Raw genomic sequence first — 18,035 nt, 5'->3', positions numbered from 1 at the left:
TCGAGCATGTGGGCATATAAAGTATTATTAAATGGAGGCCGAAAATGGCACACGCCTGTTTGGCAAGTAAACTGAAACACATCTTCAAAGCTTTAATTAACTTTGTTGGCAAAAATATGTGGCGTAAATGAAGGATGTGTTTGAGGAGCGCCGGTAAATGATTTAGTAATCTCGCACTCGTCTGTATCTTCATTTCACGGGAAAATGTAGTTCTAAGTCAGAGAACAGGGCAGGGGCGAGAATCTAACCACCTCAAGTCTGCAGAGGGCTATGGTATTTGAAGACATGACGCCTGACTATATTTTGTGTCAAATTTTCTTACACGCGTTATGTTTTTAATTACCTAATGTCGTCAACATAGTTACATTTTCGCCGCACAGTTGCAGCTCACGCGTCACATAGGACCGTGGCAATGTACCTGTGCATTGGGGGTAGTCAATGAAAAATCTCCCTTGCCTGCAATGGGAGGAATATTCGAAATAAACAATGTTCTGAGCAATGCTAGCATATCATATTTATGTGTTAGAGGAACACAAAATGTGTGTAGGACACGTGCTTCCAAAAGGGGCTTTCTGTAGAAGCCTTTTAGGGATATTATGCATAAGGCTTATCATTTCCATCTCCCTCTGAGGAAACTGACATTCCACAGCACGTGACACCTCTTGCACACGTCCCCTTTCTAGCTAGCTGGGAAAGGTCACTTCTTGCGTAAGTGTGTTTGTTTCTAAACATTATGCCGCAAAGAGTGCAAACTTTGTGACACTCCTTTTGAATAGGTACGCGCTGAAAGCTTCCACCCAGTTGAGTTTTTTCAAAGTACTTTCCGCTCTTATCGCCATTTCCTTTTGCATGGCAGTCGGGTGATCTGAAAGCCGTCAGTTCAGGGCTGAGCGTGATTTATCAATTCTGACAGTTCTCAGTTTTTTTCTCATTGTACATATACCTGTATTGCTTTAAGAAGAATATTTTCTATAACTAGCATTTAAATTGAACACAGGGCTTAGCACTGGTCCTCGGCTTATCTCTATAATAAATACACATTTGCACACACAAGATGTTGACCTTGCCTGGCCCTTTTTCTAAACTCCAAACATTGACAAAGATGAATCAGTCCTAGTTTTTGTCGAGACTGTTGGGAAAATATATACATTAGTTCACTTATGAAATTAGTTTACTTTCACCAGTCCCTTACTTCTCCGAGTCCTATAGTCTTCCTAACAGGCAGACCTGTAGAAAGAGGAGCAACATGTGTTCAAGACATCAGATAAAATGAGGTTCAAGTATTCCTGGTTGAAAGTCTGAGTGACCCTAGATGCTGTTGGTGCACACCAGCTGGCCAGAGATAAGTCCATCCTCAAGAGTGTGTGGGGTTACAGGTAATATGGGCAACTGCTCTGTGACGGCTGAAGGAAAAGGGCTGACCCAGTTATCCCCAGACCTTGGCCAGAGCTGTTAGGGTAATACTGGATGAGAGATTCTTGCAGCAGCAGTCGAAAGTGCAATTGAGGGTGGATGTATTCTTTGTTTTACGTACAAGGACGGCGCCATGTATTTTTTTTTTGCCCCTGCCTGACAATTGTAATTTGTTGGCCCTTATAACTGCCTGTTAAGCAGATTGCCTTGCCTAGTAACAGAGGAAAACCCCTACAATCTTTCCCCAGTAATAGCACTGCAAATCAATAAACTCAGGCCTAAATGATGCTATCCACCATTAGGTTAATTCCCACAACATAACTTTGATATTACTGGAACTGCTAAAATGGAGCTGAACCACTGTTGAAAGGTTGATGCAGAAGTCTGATCTCAATCAAGACTGATGTACGTTTGTGGGAGAGAAACACAATTCATGTCAATGGATCTAAACTAATGTTGAAAGTTTGATGTAGAAGTTTGATTCTATTGAAGTCTGAGAGAGGAACCATTGCTGATAGGACAGTGCTGATCCGCTGGTGGGCATTACCATTTAAGGCAATGTGGGGTAGCCATTTTTTGGAAGGTGAATCCATAAAAGTAACTGGAGGTGAGCCACTGATGGGTGGGTATTGTCACAGAAGTAAATTAGGGTGAATTATTTTAGGGAAAGAGATGCAGGTTTGCTAGCAGAACGATGCCGTTGATGTCTATGGAGTCCTTTACCTAGCATGGGGAGTGCTACACCATCTATTAAGGTCAAAATGCATCTGTTCCCACCTCTAAGTATCAGTGTATTTGGTACTAATCACACTTATGATTTATAATTCAGTTGTTTGGGGAGAAACCACTTTGAGCGGAAATACTGTTCACAACCATGTTAGCTGGGCAAAGCATAATAAAGGTTCAGTGAAAAGGGTATCAGAGACTAGGTGATTCAAGTGAGGGTAATAGTTGCCATAGTGTGGGCATTTTTTTTAACAGTGAACAATATAATATCATACAATAAAAAGCCAGAAACATGTATTGTTGGTAAAAATCACCACTTTTTATTTTTTATTTTTTGGGATTAACCTGCTGTCAATTCTTGAACTATTAAACTGGGACACCGCTATCCAGTGTTCAGTGTATGTGCATTAACCCCTAAAACATGTTGAAATTGGCTTAAATCCTGATTGCCACTTCGAACTGCCCTATGAGGTGATAGTATAAGGTGAAGAAATACACACTTGCATGGAAAGTTAAATATTCATTGAGAATTGCAGCATCTATTGTCCCATCCATTACCGTAGTAGTGAAAAGATGGATTCAGATCTACCCTTTGTTGCCTGACACTGCAGCTTGAACCCTTCTGCACAAGTCTTTCAAAATCACTTATTCTAATGGCAGGAAAATGTGAGTTAAATAATAAATAGGTCACCCACCGCTAAGCACACCTTACTACCCACAATACATGGTGTATAATATTCAAGAGTGGAAATGTGTGACACTAGAGATGGCATGTTCTTCCAGCAACTAGGACAAAACGACAATGTCACTGTTCGGGCTTTAATTGACACAAAGGAAATATCATAATGCAGGTTATACACTTGAATCCATAACTTTTGGCCAGCATCACATCCATACATAGACTCATTTTTATACTTAATAAAATATTGAAATCTAATGGTAAAGTCAGATTTATATTAACTACATTAGAAATGTAACTTTGACAAAATGACCTTTAACCTGCTTGACGCTACCGGAGGCTAGTTTGTATTAGCTCTTCAGCAACAGCCCAGCCCGTTCCTTTGGCTGGAATTAGGTGTGAAATTGATCTGTTAACATCTCCCAGAGCAGAGACAGTGGTCTGGGATTTGGGAGGGGTTTTCTACCCCTGGCAGACCAATTGGGGTGGCCCCAGGAACTTAATTAACCTCAAAGTGGTCTGTCCTGTCACAAGCAATGTTTAGGTTACATTTCAAAAGCCTTAGTTTTTGTTCCCATAGCAGGCTGGCACAAAACCCACTGAGAGACAACCTGCACCCCACCCAATTGGTTTTGAGGGACCATAGAGGAGGAAACTGCTCATTACCCTGGCCATACAGTTGGGTGGGCACAACAGGAGGAGATAGGGCTCTTGGATTTTGAGAATAAGGCACATTGTGGGATTAATTTTATGGCGAACAGGAACAGATGAAAAAGTGGATAGTGTTGCCCCTGGGAACCTTTACCTCATTGGTCATGGAGTGTGCAGAAGGTAGCCCAACCCACTTGCTGGTACCTGGCATCAACGGGGAACTACAAGGCACCGCTTTCTGAACCTGTGAAGATCAGAAGTGAACTGGACATGCTGTCTGTGACCTGAGTCCCAAAGGTCTGGAGTGGCTCCATCTTGTTCCAAGGACAAAGATGCCGACTCCAAGGATCAGTTTGCTTCCTGCAAAGCTACAGGGGAAAAACAAGCTATAAGAGGCCTTTTCTTGGAAGTACCCAGCTTACCGTCGCAACTGTTGGCAACATGACCTAGACTGGGCTTTGCTGTGGGCCTCTGCATGACATCCTGAGAGTCTCTAAGTATACTCCCCTATGTTCCTCGGGACTTTAGACGTGTACTGCTGAAGTTTGGGCACTAGACGAAAGTTTGGAAACTTTAAAAAACCCTTCTTCAGGACTCCAGAGTATCATGAGTAACCAACCGACAGTTCCACAGCATCGGATTGCATTTCAGCTTCATCCCTCTCAAGGCCCTAAACAGCTTAAAAAAACAACTAAGTCATACTTTGAGTTGTGACATTTTCAGCAAAAAATCTCTACAACTCCACAACTTCAGTGAGACCAAACTGCTTCAAATATTCTGCCTTTGGTTCCACAGTGGCAGCTAAAATTTAAGCAGTGATCTGCTCCAACTTTCAGACTTTCAGATCAGATCAGTGCTCCATTGTGGGCAGCTTCAAATTATGCCTAGGTTCCAGTATACTGCTTGCATAGACCATCAATGGTGCTTTGTGTTTTTTGGATTTTTATAATTTTCATTTTATTTTACTTATAAAATCTTTCTCTTTAATTTAAAATTGTTTGTGCAGTTTTATTGTACGTTGTGTGACTTTTTCTACAGTGTATGCACTTATTAAATATTTTGCATATTACCTACGCTTTAAATCTAAATGCTTTGTGTCACAGTCTCAGGGATTGAGAACACATTTATTGCATTTAATTTGTGTGACATCTAGAAGGTTGTGGACTTATCCCTTGAGGTGGACACTTGTCAGTCCCAAATAATAATCCACTTTCCTACATGTATCTTTGCATATACTTATAAGTTAATGAGAACTGTGTAATGTGTTTTTTACTTTCAGTACTCTTCTACATAAAGATGGCTCTTCAGCATTTTTTAAAGTCATTGAGTGAAGGGCTTGCATGGATAGATGGTGGAATTGAGTTCCACTTGAAAGGCCTTGCAAACAGAATCTGAACCTACACATTGCACATGTGGTTTTGGTCCAAGCACTGTAAGAAAGAGTCTTCTTGTGGTAGGGCTGTTTCAACATAACTTTTAATGATACATGGCCGGGACAGCAATGGAAGGCAAATTCAGTGATTTTGTTAAGAAGTTCTCGTTAGGACTAGTGCAGAGCTCAGAGAAGATTGTGTGCAGTTTTATACCTATTGTTTAGCAACTGCGCTTATAATTCTATGATTTACAAGCAGAATTAATTCATCAGACATGAATCTCAGGTGACTCCATTTTCAAGAACAAGTATCCAGCCATCCTGGCCTCTTTCTTCCAGGGAATTCTTGATTCAGCACCTGGAGTTCTTTTTCTTTGTGACAAATGCAGTAGTATGATTAGCAACAACCTAAACTAAAAAGGCACTGCTGGCCATAGATCTGGCTAAATAACTCAGGTTGTCCTTTTTCTGATTCATTCGTCTGCCTCGTCCTTCAAATATGATACCAGGATGTAAAGTGGCATGATTTATAAAGGTACCAATGGATAAATGCCTGTCCAAACTGCACTTTGTAGGTCTGAGCTAAGAAAGCAGCACATCCTTTGAGCCGAAGGATCCAGAGTTTATCCCTCCTCTCATCTGTAGAAATGAGCCTGTCTTCCTGGGTACATCATGATTTTCCTCTCAACAAATGAACACTAGGTCTCTTCTCCCAACTTCAGCATGCTTTTTCATATCGGGCCTCACCCTCCCACCACCACCATTGGCATCTCTTCTGGTTTCAGCTCCTAAGTTGCAGAATTTGGAGTGATGCAGAGGTAGAAGTTCGGTTAACTCATTGTTAGGCTTGTGAGTAACTTGGATGAGGCCCTGGAAGAATGAACCTTAACAAAAATGCACCTGTTGTGAGACCATTAGTGGGACTTGAATATTTGCAAGACTTTTATGTGAAAAATAGTTTTCATTATGCCAATTGTACTTCCTTTTCACCTGAAATTGGCTGGTATCAGCAGTTCACTTGCTAGGAATCATGTAAAAAACTGCCACAATATTTGCAAATATTAGTGCACACCTGTGTGGTAAAATATAAAAAAAATTATAAAAGTGCGTGGAAACGTTGTGTTTCTATGGCGACTAGTTGTTGAGTCTGGCTGAGTATCACAGTGTTTCATTATGAGCAAAACAGGTGATGTCCTTAATTCATCAAACATTCCTAGTGCCTAGGAAATGTATGATGGCAGCAGGCAAAAATACTGACAGTGTTGCATTATGGAAACGGTGCATCAGAGTGGAAAGTGGATGGAATAGCCAGCCCACTATTTCATCGCAGATCTGCTAGAAATGGAATCAGCTCTACATATTCAATTCAATTCAATGTATTGGTTATTGTGTCCGCATTCCGCCATACAATATTAAAAACACTATATAAAGATAAACAATCATTAATCAATAAATACATAAAATCACACAAATCAATAATTTATAAGTCATATCGCTCTACAGAAACAATAACAAACAATAGAAGCGGGATGCCCATAGGACCCACATCTACAGTTTAAAATCCCCAAGCAGTGCGAGTGTGTGCACAGCAAAATATGGGAACTAAGAGCCTAGGCACCATGTTATCCACATCATCCTTCTGCTTAGCGGTAGCATATAGAAATACCTCAGGTTACATAAAGACCCCATAAAACAGCAGACTCCTACCAATTTTATTGGATTACAGGATCTGAGCAGCAGTAGCATCCAATAGTGAAACAGCTACTAATCAAGACCCTTCCTGGGTACCAATGTACAACTTTTATAACAATAAATAAGGCGTCATATTATTCATAATCTTACACATTTCTAACGGGGCTTAGTTAGATTTATTGGCAGTTACCAGGCCCCTCATAAATATGAGGTGACTGGATTTAAAATACATTCATATGTTCTAAAACAAAATGATAACACTACTCCAACAGAATTAATCCTATAATTTCTAAAAAGGGGCACAAACCTCCTTTTATCTGCTAAGACGTATTTCATGCAAAACAGCAAAAAGTGCAACAGATTGTCCATTCCCTCAAAACTGCAGCCATCATATTCTTCATTTGTGGGAAGTCTTGAGCACTCAACCACATATTCACTTGTCGGCAATATACCCAACCTAACTTTAATATAAAGTGTACATTTTTGTTCAGGGTAAATCGAGTCCATAAATAACATGTTGATGGGGCCACAATTGATACTAAAATAGTGTCCCAGTAGACTCCCAGGCCTAATTAGGGAAAATGTCCTCTCCTGTCTAGACTTGAAATAGAACTCGTTGATGATTGCTACCATATCCCGAGTTACACTTCGCGAGTCAGTTCAAAGTGACCCCAGCTGCAGTTCAACTAATATGCTTTTTACGTGGGAAAACCAACTATTTCTATCCTGGGCACCAGTGTGATTGTCATCTTCCAAAGATTTTGCATAAACCGCTGCTTTAGAGTTCAGAACGGATCAAATTCAGTATAGTTCTGGTTATAGAGCTGCTAATTCTGCTACTGGAGTGTCTAACTCCATGTAAAGTGCCAACAGGGTGGTGCCAGAGCCCAGTCTTAACAAGGATCTGAGAAAATTATTCTCAGCCACTTGTAGTGTGTTTAAGTTCCCATACCCCCAAAGTTCGGCCCCTTAAAGTTCTACTGCTACCACCTTCTGACTATAAATTTTCTAATTGGTACTGATACTTTAGGCACCTGTCTTATACCTACATTTTAAAACTGCTCCAGAGGTCTGACTTAGAATTGTAGTTTCCTTGCATATGTGACAATTCCACTTCAGATCTTCAGTAAACTATACCCCCAGATAATCAAATTGCTTATCAGACTCTATTGGCTCTCCATGTATCCTCATCTTCAGCTTAAGACTGTCTTAGCACCATGCTGTTTGTCTTGCTGCAGTTAATAGTCAAAGACTTCTTTTAGCAGTAGTCCACTAACCTCAGTAGTAGACTTTATTGCATTTTCTGTCTGTGCCAATAAGACTGCGTCGTCCGCGAATAGCAGTATCAGGCCTTTTTCCCTGTTATAATGGAAACATAAATGTGGTCCTTAAGCAAATATTCAACTACATCATTTAGGTATTGACTAAAGAGCAAAGTGACTAATATGCACCCCTTGTCTACGGGGAAGTTTTCAGTGCACTCTCCCTCCGGTCCATACCTAAACCTAGCTGTGTTTTTCTTGTGGTGTGGCACTGTTTTTTTAATAAATCTTTTTATTGAAACAAATTAAAACAAACAAAACAAAAGACAATAAGCAAAATCAGTGCATAATCAGTACCAAGTTACATGCTGCGGGGTGGCCTCGTACATTAACATCCAAATTGACAGGAATATGTAATTGGTAACCATAATCAATCAGTACTCTAAGACCCTCAGCAGTCACTTAATTATCGCTTGACTTCTTTGTCTTGATTCGTGTGCATATCATACCTCGGTATTTATTCCATTTCCCCCATATTTTTTACCATTTGTTTGGGCAGCCCCTACTCTGATATATGTTTTTTTCAGCCACCATACACCAATGCTTGTCGCTCTTCACCTTGGGGGCCACCGGGCAATCCATAATCTGGTGATATTTCACTTAGCTACATAAATCGCAGCATCACCCAAAAATGCTCTTTGCTTGTGAGATTGGTTTCATCCCAAATATTCAAAAGGCACCATTTTGCCGACATCTGCATCGGCATAGAATGACCCTGTCTCATACAGGAAATAACCTCCCCCCAGTACGACTGAATAACTGGACAATCTCCTATTATGTGGAGGAAGGAGCCCTCCCGGCCTCATCCCCGAGCACAACCAGGGGAATCAATTCTTTCCATTTTTATCAGCATTGTAGGGGCAATATATCTTCTGTGGAGCACCTTCAACTGTACTAGCCGTGAACGGATAGCCACCTTCCTAGATGAGGCTAGGGCCTCCAACCATTCATCATCTTCCATTAGATCCAAGTGTCGCTCCCAACGGGCACAGAGGGTGAGCAAAGGGTCATGAGAGTTATTCATGAGTGTACAGTAAACCAGAGATATTGCCTTGTTCTGAAGAGGGTCGTCTAGAAACCTGTCTTCCAATGGTGAGGGTTCCAGAAGCCCCTCTCCTCTTGGCAACACTGCCCTTAAGGCATGCCTGACCTGTAGATATCAGAAGGTCTCTGAGTGTGCCAGTTGATATTCCTGCTGTAGGACTGTTAATGGATTTACATCTCCCTTGACCAATAATTCACCCAACCTTGAACCTATCAAGTCCCATCTTTTGAAACCACTTTGCTTCACCAAGCGTCCGAAACCTGTGGAGTCCCATAATGGTGTAATTTGTGTGAGCCTACCTCTCCACCCAAGGGCTGCCTCCCTCCAAACCTGTGGTGTAGTGGAGGTTGGTGCAAGAAAAGGTGGAGTGGCACTATTGCATCTACTAATGTAGTGTCAGACCCTAGTTCTATTAAAGGATCGCCATAGTTTCTTTTGGTCCACAAGATCAAAGGCTACCTTAAGGTTGATAAAGGTTAGATATAATGGAGATACCATTTTGATTACATAAGAGGAAGGCATGCTAATATCTTATTTATGTTCATTGTTTCTCTGGAGAACCCTATACTAATATATTGATCAGGCACCCCATTAGAGCAATGGGATAGCAAAACTTGAGGAGGCCCCCCCTGCAAAGTACTTTGAGCCCCCCACCCTGGACAACGTCAGGAGCTCTCAGGCCAGGGACCCTCTACCGCTGCACAGTGCCGGAGGGGCCACCCTGGATCTTGGGGGCAGCCTCCCATTGCAGGCACTACAGGGCTAATGTTACACCATTGCATTAGACATCAGCTCGAGAACACTCTTCTCTTCAACAGAGTTAAGGTAAATAATTGCTTCTTGAAGTATATAATAAACAATACCCTAATGCCTTATTGGTATGACTGTGAATGAAAGTATTGAAACAATTAGATGCAAATAATTAATGATATATCATCTACGTGATGACAAATGATGTCCCCTGTACATATCTTATTTTTTAAATCATTTTACTGTGTAACTGTAAACCCTTTCAGGTCTCGGCAGTGTCCGATCCTCCAGTATATATCTGCATCTGTGCATCTCCCATACTTTAACATGTGTTACACTTGTTATTTTACAGTGTTACCTGTGAGAACTGGTAAGCTTATTTGGTCATATGCACATAGGTATTAAGAGACAGTGTCTCTGGTCTTTTATGTGACTCTCTACCAGTATCCTGAAGCCTTTTCCATTATTTCACTGTTTTCACCCAGGTGGATGTGCTTGTTTAATCTTCAATGTATTTTCAATAGTCTGTCATTTTTCATTGAAACGACTCTTGGAATATAAAATTGTCTTTTCATCTCAGTTTGAGCAAAGATGATAAAGTGATATTATGAACCTGATACTGTTTACACGTATTGTCTTTCTCTCGCTTCTAGGTGTGCCTAACTATCTTTGTCCTGTACCCATAGTCACTCACCATAGGTCTGCTATCTATTTACTGGTCTTTGTTATTCAGCTGCCAGTAAATACTCTGAGAAGCTGTTCCTCCTTCTTAGCAGTCTATAACATCCTCAGTTGTGCATTCAGTCTATGGCATCGTTCCCCTGCTTCCTGTGCTGTTACGGTTTAGTTCAGATTGGCTTTGCTTACAATGTATTCCATTCAGGCTCAAAGAAAGAATAAGTACATGAATGAGTACATTCAATTTATAGAGTGTTGCTTATTTGTGCCAAGTTGCACATTGGAAATACTAAACAGCAGGAGTATGAGAATGCACACCTGCTGTGTACCTTGGTTGAAAACAATGTTTTGCAATAGTGGGTGACTTTGCTTCAGTGTGTCTCTAACTCTGTAGTATTCTGTTCAAGCAGACAGGCTCTGTAGTATTCTGTCCCAGCACACAGACATCGTAGTATCCTGTCACAGCAAGAAGACGCTGTAGTAGAATGTTCCAGTTCACGGACTCTATAGTAATCTGCACCAGCACCCAGACTTTGTTGTATTCTGTCCCTGCACACAGACACTATAGTATCCTGTCACAGCATGCAGACACTTTAGTAGAGTGTACCAGCACACAGACCCTGTAGTATTCTGCCCCAGCACACAGACTCCGTAGTATTCTGCCCTAGCACATAGCCTCTGTAGTATTCTGCCACAGCACATAGCCTCTGTAGTATTCTGCCACAGCACACAGACTCCGTAGTATTCTGTTCCAGCACACAAACTCTGTAATAGAGGGTCCCAGTACAAAGACTACGTAGTATTCTGTCTAGGCTCACATACTCTGTAGTATTCTGCCCCAGCACATAGGTTCGGTGGTATGTTGTCCCAGCTAACAGACTCTGTAGTATTCTGTCCCAACACATAGGTTCTGTGGTATGTTGTCCCAGCTAACTGACTCTGCAGTATTCTGTCCCAACACAAAAGACTCTATAGTAGAGTGTCCCAGTACACAGACTACGTAGTATTCTGCCCAGGCTCACATACTCTGTAGTATTCTGCCCCGGCATATAGGTTCTGTGGTATGTTGTCCCAGCTGAGAGACTCTGTAGTATTCTGTCCCAACACACAGACACTGCAGTAGAGTCTCCCAGCACACAGACTCTGTAGTAGAGTGTCCAAATACACAGACTCTGGAGTATCATGTTCCAGCACAGAGACTTTACAGTAGAGTGTCCCAGTACAGAGACTCCGTAGTATTCTGCATCAGCACACAAAGCCTGTAGTATTGTGCCTAGGCACACAGACTCTGTAGTATTCTGAGCCTTCACACAGTCTCAGTACACAGACTCTGTAGTGCAGAGTCACAGTAAATGGACTCTGTGCAACATAATCGCAGGACCAACTTAGGACTGTTCCTCCTCTGCCTAAAACCTTTGTTAACCACTTAATCAGCATAGTCCATAGATAAGACAGTCCCTGTTTGGGCAGAGCAGTGTGGACAAGAGAAAAATGGGAGCTTCTTTGAGATAAAACAATTAAGAGGACTATGAGAGTTACATTATTCAAGACAATCTGTGTGAAATTTGAGAATTACAATTTTTCACAGCAAGTATGTCTAACACTCATTCTAAAACCCTAAAATGGTGAATATAATTTCAGAACTGTGTGATGAATCCAGTTGTGTGCCCTATTGGTTTCTTTTGGTGCAGCATTTTAGAACTTGTGCCATCATCTTCACTGGTATATGCAAGCACTGCACAGAACTAGATACATTACCTACCTCATTATGCATGTCTTTACTCCTTCAAATGATCATGATGCTGCTTCTGAACAATCAAGATTGATGTGAGGGTTTTCAATACTCAAGGAAAAATAGCAATTTGGCTGATAGGGCACCCCCATATATTTCTGCTAACAAAATGTCCAACGCTTGCAGCAGACAGGCGACACAAAGGAAGTTGTTTTGATGATGTACTTGATGTTGAGTAATTGGCACAAAACATTACATTGTAGTTCTGTTTTCTCACCTATTGAGAGCTGTCTTTACTTACCTATTGTGTTCCTAAAGTGTTTCTTCATACACGTTGTGTTCAAGCAGGCAACATAAATATGACTTATACAACAAGGATTCAATATCTTGTTGGAATCAAATGATAGTGAAAACATCTCCTCGAAGGGCAATATGTTTTAGTTTCACTAACCTTGTTTCATACTGGAACATTTAATACAACATAAATTAGGATTTAGGAATAAACATTCCTGATGGATAATACTATATTTTCTGAACAAATCAAGTGCTGACTTTCGCACTAATTAAAAATTGCTTGCACATACTCTCTCCAAAATTAGTATGCTCACTATGTGTAGCAAAATCTCCTTTCTGCTCTGTGGTTAGTGACTTAATTACATGGTGCCAACTGTTTTCCATTTGCCATCATTGATTTATCTCTACTTGCCTGATTCTCGTTCTCTCCCTTGCAGACTGTGTGCTCTCTTGACTCCATTGATTGGAGGTCTTTCTTCAGTCTCTTATAGGTCATTTAGTCTTTGTTAAGCTGGCTAATACCCACCTGTTATTACTCTGATAGGAACCCGAAGTTAGTTGGCCTATTTTCTTTATGTATGGAGATCTCCGTCCTGACTGCTGACTCTCCACAGTCGTAAATTACTATTAAATTGCAGTTTTGTGAATACTGAAAAAATGTGAACTTACACAAATGTGAACGTTTACCATTGTGAATCAGACCCTGGATCTGCCATCAAAATAACCCTGTAATTCACAACTTCTCCCTGAGTGACTCACTACCAATGTATATGCTTGTCAGAATCCTGGTTTTATTTGGGTATACATTTAATTTTGATGAACTACCTTAACCAACTGCCTGCATCTATTTCACTACATGTACAGAGAAAAATAGATAATTATTTAATTGATAGTAGAACCTGGCACTTAAAACCACAACTTTCTCCACCTGGCCCTTTTTTCAGTGCATCTCCTCCAATGTACCGTCAACATCAGAACAATTTTAATATCATCAGATACCTGATCCAAGATTCTTTCAGTAATTTCTATTTAGATTCCTCAATTTCTACTCAGTAACTTGGGAGATTTTATCTTTTAAATAGACTTTCACTAAAATATTTGTTTATACAACCTTCTTGACTTCCTCGCCCTCTTTGGTTTCTAACAATCAGTTGTAGAGCCCACCTATTCCCAAGGCCTCTCCCTGAAACTCATATTTCACATTCACTGTCTATCAGTAGAATATTTGAACCATTTCTGGCCCAACTGCTTTATCAGACCTTAGCGAATGTCTGTGTCTTTTCAAAAGTGAATCCACTCTCACCTTTCTTGACTACAAAATTCCGACATTTAATCTAACATATGTTGATTCCGCCTCCTTCAAAACAGATGCCTCCCTTTGTCTTCATTGGTTCCTCACGCTGTCATGTCTCCCATCCATTTTTTTTCAATACATTAAGCATTCACTAGTTCCTCTCAAGTGAAAGAAATGCATTTACATTGAATAATATGCCAATCTCTTTTAGATTCCTGAACATTAAAATCCTTAAAACATTTGGACTTTTGAAGAAAAAAACAAATGGCAAAAATCTTTTTGGGGCCAGGACTACCTTATCGTTTCATTGATTGCAAGCGACATATAAGAAAATCCACTCTAGCAATATATTTTACTAATATCCTTACTCCGGACTGAGATGGCTCTTCTGAAATAATGTAAATTGGCAGAAAAAATGAAAAAATAGCTCAAATATCCCCCCTGAAACTAATTACAACATTTTCAGTAACTTTCTGAGATATGTCACAAAAACATACCAAGCAAAATCAAAATGTGTGTAACTATTTCCAAGCAAATTCACCAAATTCACCAGACCATATGGATGATAATTTTTCTCTCAGCACTTCAAAACTACTTCTTTTGCATTTCCAGGTGTCATTGATTCCATAAAACAGTTGTCTTTCTTTAATGATCTACCCTGTACTGGAAATCTCACTTTTTCCTTACGTATCACTCAAAACTCTTGTCTCAGACCTCAAATAAATTCACTTATTCTGTTTCCACTGGAAATATTTCATTTGACCATGAAATTGGATAATAATATACTTAATAAAGAAAAAATATTGAACCCTAAAGACTACAACACCAGTGATCACAGTCTAAAATGTGGTGGTACATGACAAAGTGGGTAACAAAAGCTGAGGTCACTGTGGCAGTAGTGCTGATAAAAAGGCAAGCATTTTTCTGTAGGGTTTTTAAGAGATGGAAAATGTATTTCTACATTAGCATTAAGGCAAGACACCCCGTCGACACCCATAAATACACATATTACTCTACCCCCAACACCTTGTGAAACCTCTCTGTTCAATATTTAATGTTTTCATTCTTTCTCATCTCTCTAAATCTAATTATCCTCTCTATTATTTTAGTCCCTTGTATTTTATCCTCACTTGCATGCAACTCCTCTGCAGCTTATCCCTCCATGTAGTGTTTTTGACTTTACTAGCTTTATGTCCCCTTTCAGTTGCTGTTTATTCTCTGAAGTGATCAGTCCCTGATATCTGTCTCTCCTTTGCTGTCTTTACCTTCTGATGTACCTGCTTTCCTGCAGTCTCTTTGTAATCATGCAGTCTATCTTCCACATAGACTCATTATCAAAATGCAATATCTGTTTACCTTTCAATTACTGTTTCTTGCTTAAAACATTTTTGTCTTAATATCTTTAGTCTTTGAAATCCCCAGAATATGAGTTATTTCTTTTGATGAGGAGAGGGCTAATCTGAGCTCTGTTCAGTGAAGATGGAAGAAGGCTGTTTTGGAAAAGGGAGCTGACAATTTGAGGAGTAAGTCTTGTCAAGATTCCCGAATGTTCCACCTGTATGCAAGCATAAATAGGAATATTAGATGGGAACGTTATCTTCCATTTTCTGAGGTGATTAATATTGTTCTCTTTAGAGGGAACATCGAAGTAACGCTTGTTCCCAGATGTGATGTTTATTATTATGCTACCTTTATGATCTACCTCCCTCTACAGACCTGGATGATGCAACATTAATTTGAAGGATACACATATGGTATGCATTAAAAACAGTAACCTGTATTTCCATAAGATTTTAGGTAAACCTTGGTATCTTCAGTTCTGTAGTTTGTTCTATAGACATTATATTAATTATGAATAAGGACTGTTGTTTCCAGATTAAAGTCATACCTTCTCACATCAATTCGGCCATGAGGGTTCTCATCAACCTTCTGCCAACCTTAATATTGCTCAACATTATCTTGTTAAAGTAAAAAAAAGAAAGTGATAGATGGAATGCTTGAATTAATGTCAACCACTTGTAATTACTCTGAGCCACATCCCAGTCCATAGTTATTTTGCACATCATGCCACCTCAGTTCAGACCCAGCTATATGCAAATCAGTCTTCACCCTGCTCCAGTGGAACAATCCAGCCTGAACTACCAAGCAAGGTCATAAAAAGTATACAAAAAGTGGTGGATGGAATGCGAGAATTAATCTCAGCCACTGATAATTACACAGGCCGCATCCCAGTCCACTGTTGTTTTGCACACCATGCCATCTCAGTTTGGGCCCTGCTATATGCAAATCAGTATTAACCCTGCTCCGACGGGGACAGTCCAGCCCAAGCTGCCAAGCCAGGTCCTCCCTGAACCGGAACACAAGCTACCCAGGACCAGTAGCACCCTTATTATGGGCTCATCAGCCAGGTATAGCTTGGTTCCAATGACACAGTGTGCATAGGACCCATGCATGGGCAAACCCATGGTGATACAGTAAAGTACACAAAAGGGATGAATATAATTTTGAATTAAACTCAGCCATTGGTAATTACTCGGGCCACACTCCAGTCCAGTGTGCACAATAACGACGGTGAGCATGAGCAGCCCGGTCAGCAATCACTGGTTTCTCATTGATTAGGACAAATTTAGCGTAGTTTTGACACACTACTTTGAATGTATTGGTACTATTTAAGGACAGATATTAGAGCTGTTTGTGTGCAGGAGAAAAGGCTAAGCTTTAGACCTGCTTCAACTCCTTGGAGTTGAGCTTTCAGCATTTGGCACAATTACATTGTTGATCTACTAGATGAGGCACCACATTAGACCGTTGGACACACACAGGCCTGAGTTCAGTGAATATTTAGGACATGAAAACAGATAACTAAAAGATCCATTTGGCATGTGAGGATTTGCTAGATCCAGCTCGCCACTCCAAAGAATGTAATACATTTTCCTACTTTTTTGATGTAGTTACTATAGATGTCAGGAAAGGTAAGTATGATGGTTACTCTAGAAGGCACATGCCTCATAGCCAGGAATCATACATGGATTTTGTTTCCTACAAGAACTGATTTGCTCTTCTCCAGAAAACAGTATTAACACCTTAACATTTAAACTCACCACCTCTATTTATTCTCTACCAGCACCCTTTCCTTTGACATCTTTCTCTTGAGACTTTGCAGAAGCTGTTTGCCAGTGCTGATGACAACCAACCCTCTGTTCCTTATCCCACTTGTGGGGTTCCTTGAATTCATGAGTCTTATGAAGGATTTCATTTTTGTTGCAAACTCTTTAAATCTTCACTTCTTGAGTATGATTTTGACATCAATATGTTTCTCACCGCATTTATCAATATATAAATATAGTCAAACACATGCAACCTAAAAAAAAACACTGTAATATACAAAGTCATCTAGTAAAATGTCTCAAATGACTGTGCAATGTACAACTAACAGAAAAGAAGAGGATAGAGAAAGGATAGGTAGATGAGGGAGATATACAGGAACAGAAGAATTTCAGGAATTTTATTACACATCTAAGGTCAAGTGTACCCCAATATTTCAATTGCATTTGCATTTAAAACCTAAAGTAGATAATGTCCCGGGATTACACATATAACCAGATCACCAGTTAAACCATTTTAACACCTGTGATAGCTAATGTCCCACTTAACAAAAATCAGCATGAGAGTGGTAATTGTTTTGCACTATGATTTTATAGCCACTGGTGTCATATACAATGAAATAGATGAAGCATCAGGTACTTTCAGTCGTTATTTTCACTAGAAGCTACGTGAAAGTATTTGAAAACCCATTTATTCTTAATGATTAGATTTTTCTTTTCTATTAGCTACTGCCACTCCTGCACCTAGAAACATTTCAGTTATGCAGTTTGCACAATAACAATAGGTAAATAAACAAACATAAATATGTTGCTTTTGATTTAGGAACTAACATTTGTTGCATTCTGAATAGGAGCTACAGAGCACACATCAAAACAAAAAAATGGCAAAATAAGAAACCACACCAAAACAACCAAAGTTAACTTCAGCACAAAAGCATAACAACAGCACAATTACAACACAGCCTCAATATAACCAAATAACAACAAAAGAACACATTACAAAAATAACACAATGCAATAATTTGAAAAACATCTAAAAGGTTTGTAAACCAACACAATACACCACCAACAATACAGTGTTCATTAAAAAGCAACACAAAATATTATATTGCAACAAATACCCGGAGCGCAACATAATCTAACACTTAAGACAACGCCAAAAAAATGCAATACATAGATGCAACATGAAATGATCACAGCACAAAACACAATAACACAACACACTGGAACACATTATAACAAAACATTCAGAACTATAACAACACAAAAAGACAGTATAACAT

This window comes from Triturus cristatus, chromosome 8 (assembly GCF_964204655.1).
Source record: "Triturus cristatus chromosome 8, aTriCri1.1, whole genome shotgun sequence".
Taxonomy (NCBI): Eukaryota; Metazoa; Chordata; class Amphibia; order Caudata; family Salamandridae; genus Triturus; species Triturus cristatus.
Note: the sequence above shows the minus strand (reverse complement) of the source record.